This window comes from Thalia democratica, chromosome 4, assembly GCF_965202585.1.
Source record: "Thalia democratica chromosome 4, ktThaDemo2.hap1.1, whole genome shotgun sequence".
Classification (NCBI taxonomy): domain Eukaryota; kingdom Metazoa; phylum Chordata; class Thaliacea; order Salpida; family Salpidae; genus Thalia; species Thalia democratica.
In genome coordinates, this window is record NC_139168.1 from 5,410,422 (window position 1) to 5,416,230 (window position 5,809).

Here is a 5,809-nt window from a genome sequence, read left to right on the forward strand (position 1 = left end):
TTACACAAATTATCTTGAATTACTTTTGTATATTCTATTTAACGTGGCATTTAATACTTCATAGCTTAACTGTTTAACTTATTTTACTAGTTCATTATGAATTTTTAGTAACAGTGTAAAGAGCTTAAATGCAAAACTAATCTATGTATTTATATTTAAAGTATATTTTTAGTTAGAATGCATAAAATGATAACAAAAACAATGATAGTTGTTAACTATGCAAGTAATTTATGCTAAATATATGTTTACTTCATTTTAATGTACTTTATTTAGTACTATTTTAGTATGTTTCAAAGTTGTTTCATTGAACTATTAAGTTGTTTATACGAATTTGTCTATGGTTCAACTAGTTCAGGCTGTTTGAAAAAAACTTTTAACTCTATCAAAAGCAAATGATAGTTTTTTTAAATTCAAGTTAGTTTAATGATCCAAACTTGATTTTTTTCTTCATGTCTACGTCAGGTGCTAAATTATAAACCAAATAATATATTTTATCTGACAAATTTTTTTTAACTTTATTTTCTGTATTATAACTAAGTGGTTTTTGTTTTTTTTTTGCCTTAGGAGTAAAAACCTTTTAAAATCAGTAGTTACTGATTAATTTTAAACTATTTTGTTATGAAAATTAACACTAAAATGTAGACTCAGTTTTTTTAATCAAACTTTTATTACCAATTTGTTCAATTTATTATTATACAAAGTCTAAGACCAATTAATGCTTTGTAGTTGTATAAGTTTTTTAAATTCTGTCTTAACAGACTAAGTTGTAGCTAACTAATCTTATTTAAACTTTTTTTTAAACCTCTTAAAAAATTGAAACAAAGACCAAAAATAACCTAATGTTTTAAAATTTAAAGTCTTTAAATGAAGTGGCTAACATTAAAAAAAACACTCAGGCTCACTCTAGCTTATCTGGTTTTGCTTACAAAACTCAGTCTTGTTTTTTTTTTCAGGCTAGAGTTTACAACTTTGAATTTTTTAAATAAAATATCATGGTTTTATAAAGTCCGCTTCTTGTTGTTATAGTACTTATTGTAAATTTTAGCTTAATTAACTATAGTGTTTTTTAATATTTTTTGTGATAATTTTTGTGATAACTTTGAGCTCATGTCGCCTCAGGTTAGCTTTCTAATCATAATTCTGACTAAAGTTTTATCACTCTGGCTGGGTTTTCATACCTCTAAGAGTGGCAACCCTTTAAAATGACCCTATAAAGCTTAATTCAAAATTTTGTATTTTAAAGTATTTAAAGAGTTTATGGTGACAAACGAAAAACTTAACTTTTAATTTATTATTTAATTAATGTACTTCAACTAAAAGTACAGAACACTTATGTATAAGCTATTGTAATTTGTAACAACTATCCCAGATTACTTATTAAATAAGACAATTTTTTTAAATTGTTTAGATTTTTTTCTAAATATAAAAATTATTGCAGCACAAAGTGCTTTATTGCTAAATTACTACTAACTAAATTCATCTAAATTATTGTTTTACATAAGTATGAAACACAAATATTTTAAATTATGTTTTTAAGTCGTATAAGTTTGATTCCTCTAATAAAAAAGTAACTTACTTCTTTTCTATATTAATTGAATCTTAATTTATTTCAAAAACTATATCTGTTCAGATCCAGATCTTAACAAGTAAATAATGAATTTGGTAGATAAATAAAGAAGTAAAATATTTAATCGATATTTAATAACAAAGTGATTATAACAAAATTAGTATTAGACTACTTAAACATGAAATTAAGTATATTTAAACTTATAAAACTTGTTTTAGTATTATGGCAAAACTAGGCAAATACTTATACAATAAACACAAAAGAGTATACAAAAAATATACTTAAAATTATTAAAGTTTTTTTGTTAAAAGTAAATATGTTATACTTTTAAGTGACTTACACAGTAATAAAAAGTTTTCATTTAAAGTTGTAGAAGTTTTAATAATAGTTTTCAAATAAAATAGTTTTTTTAAATTTATTAAAAACGTCTACTACAAAAGTATTTATTCTTACAAAAAATTGTAAAAATGAAAAAAAAAGTGTAACTGAATTTGTTATAGTTTTAACAGAGATACTTAATTTCTTTTTCGAAGAGAAAACAATACAACTGTTCGGACATTTGTAAAAAATACTTTTACTTGAGTTAATTTACCGACCTTTATACTTAATTTAGTTTGTATTTAACTTATTTAATTGTTTCAATAATAACTTTTCACAACTCATCATTTTAACCTCCACAAATTTTAGTAATGTTTATAACTGTTTACATTTTATTTACATTTTAAGTAAAAAATTACAGTAAGTTGGATATTCGTCAGCTTTGATCTAAGATACCATTTAGCTTAAAAAATATTGTTTTTTAAATAAATTCCATACTTTTTGATTCAATATCACAGTATTACTTACAATAATTCTTTTTATAATTTTATGGTACACAGAAATTTATAGTAAAATTAAGTTTATACTTATTCAATTTTTTTTTATATTTAGTATACTTTTTCTCATTGTTGTTAAAGTTATAAATAAATTAATGTTTAAATGATTTGGATTTTACAAAAAGAAATAACCCTTTTTTGGTGATTTTACTATCAGAGACAGTTTAAGAAAAGGAGGAACAATTAATAAATGAGCCTATTATTTTTTAATGTTTATACCAGGAGGGAGATTTAATAAAAATATTTTGGAAACCCTAATTTAAAGCCTCAATTTCAAATCAACTTGTACTTGACATATAATGTTGTAGTTTGAATTAAATAAAGAGTAAAATATTAAATAAATATTAAATTATTTTTTAATATTTAAGTTTTTTATGGCTCATATTGTTAATGGAATAAGAAAAACAAGCGCTCTAAAAGTTTGGTTTAAATATTTTGTGTAAAAAGGAACCTTTTGGTTGTCGATTCATATAAAACAGACAACATTTTCAAAGGATAATAAAAAGTTTTAATGTTAACTTTATGTAACCTTTAATAAGAAATTTGTTGAGAACAATACTAATCTGAAGTTTAAAAACTAAAAAAATATATTTTACTATATGGATTCACTTTTGAACACCGAGTTTTGCATTGTCACAAATTATCGATCCCAAACTAAAAATGTTTATTTTAAAGTATTAAATTTTAATATGACTACCAACCCCCTTGAGTTTTTTTTATATATTGTAAAATTAAGAAATATAATTAATAATAAAAAACTAAAGTTTTTCAACTAATTCAAAATGTAAGTTAATAACTGTAAAGTTAATTACTTAAAAGTATTATATATTGACCTATGTATTAAAACGAAGTATAAAACATCCGACAAATTTAAAAAGATTTAAAAAACTTTGATAAAGGTAAATTTGACCAAGGGTATAAATCAAGATTTTCCAAAAAGCGCCATATGGCCCCATGAGGGCGGTTTCATGACATTTTGTAAAGTAAAGCGACTAGTTAAGGGCCATAAAGTAAAATTTTTAACCTGACACAAGATATCCTGGAGTTAATGTAAAAACCAAAAAAAAAGGTGTTAGGAAATTTTAAGGTAGCTTTGAAATTTATACTAAACATTACAGGAAAGTTTGAAACGAATACTTGACCAAGGTTTCCCAAAGTAGGCATTTTAGAAAATAAGGGAGCAATAAGCTATAAAGGAGGTAGTTTTATAGCCATAATTTTAAACTTACACAAGGTATTCTGGAACTGATGGTGAACAACAAAAAAAATGTCTTAGGTGTTTTCAATGGTAATTTTATGATAAATGTTTTTGGAGGAGACAATTGCTTTTTGAATTTTATTAAAGGGGGCCTCATGAAATATAGTTTAAAAAACCTTAAATAAAATTATAAACTTAAATGTTGTTAATTTAGTTGCTATGTTTGAGAAATCCTTTCTGACGGGAAAAATTAGTTAAGTATTCAATAGCACTACATTTTCAAAACTTATCTCAGACAATGGTATATACTCTGTTGATTAAAAAATGAGTAGGGGCAGACAAATTTTTTTTTTGGGTCAGATTAAATAACAATAAATTTGTTTTTAAAACGACTCGCGGTATTAATTTCAATATAAAAAAATATAGAAATTAGAAAACTGCAAAAAAAAATTATCATCAAATGAAAATTTTATAAACATTTGTGTATAATAAAAACCAAACTGAGAGCATATTTCAAAACTAATTGTAACTAAAAAACAGTTTTTCTTTTTGCTCTGATAGATCTCAAGCTAAAAATTTTTAGTTTAAAATATTAAATTTTAAAGTAACTACCAACCCCTTTGAATTCTTTTTATATATTGTAAATAAAGAAATATAATTAAAATAAAGGTTGTAAACATTTTAGGCTAAGACTTGAAATTAATCCCCATAATATTTCAAAAAGAGTTTTTTAGTCAAATAATATCAATCAAACATTGATATAACCAAGTTTATTTTATCTTGGGAACTCTTTTTTGAATAAACAACGAACAACCAATACTTATTTTACCATTATCTTTACTACCATTATATATTTCAATACTTATCGTCTAAACTAGAATTTTCCAAAACTTTTTTTCAAACGATCCCCTTTCAAGAAATTTAAAAAGCTACGGTAAAAGAATTTAAATAGCTATGGCCCACTACAACAAGATTACACAAAAAACTAAAATTAAAAGCACCTAAAACCTTTTTTTTCGTAATTCATCAACAACTCCGAAATATATAGTGTAAGTTATAAATTTTGACTTCATGGCCCCCTGTGGCTGTTTTACAGCACATGCCCCTACCTCTTTGCTGCTTATGGTCCGCTGAGTATCTGTCATGGCCGAATTTCAGAAACCCTAATCCAGACTTAACATTTTACTTTTATAATATGTTTTAATAATTATTCTACTTAACAAATTCTAAATTTGTTTTGTAAATATAAAAATAATAAACATTTTAACGTTTTTCAATGAAGATGTAGGTCTCTCAGGAAAGTATTAGGCTATAAACTTCCTAGGATGTACAAAACTGTTCAGTTGTTTAGTTTTTCAAACGTATAAAATTTGAGTAAGCAAATTTTAGCTAACATTTGTAATTAAGACTGGGTTACCACATTTTCTGGGTAATTTGAAGAATTGAAAAACTCAGGTTCACTCAATCTTTTTTAAGTTTTGTTTTACAAAATTCAGGCTAGTTTTGATTTTTCTTAAATCTTAGGCTTTTTTTGTTAACTTAAAATCTTTTTAATAAAAATATGCTATTAGGCTAAGTCTTACTTTTTTGTTATATGTGTTTAGGTATTTTTAAGTTAAGCTAAAAGTTTTTTTCAGTTTCTAAATAATTATTTAACTATTTTTTTTAATAATCTCAGGCCAGATTAGTAAAGCTTAGTGTAGTATTGCTAGTTTTTAGTCATTTAGGCTTTTCTTGCCTCGAATTTCGGCAATTCTTTGAAATTCTTCAGTCATAATAAGATCTTTAAAAATAATGAGTATTTTGATAACTATCAATTTGTGTTTATATATGTGATACTTGAAAACAGTAATGTTTATGCTAACTAAATCAAACTTTTAACTAATAAAAACCATTTGAACAATCTTTACATGTCCTGACCAATAAATAACCTTGCAAAGATTAAACTAATACTAACAAATTAAAAAATACTAGCATTTATCTTGAAACTAAGAGTTTTAACTACTTTAAAAGTATTTTTTAACAAACTTCACCAAAGTAAAACTCTACTTTTCATGAAAAAATTCTATAACTAAAAAATTACTTACTATACAAAATTTTCAAGTTCTTTCAAATACTGATTTATAAATGGATATATTTTTCATATAGAAAAACGGACGGTAGCTAAAA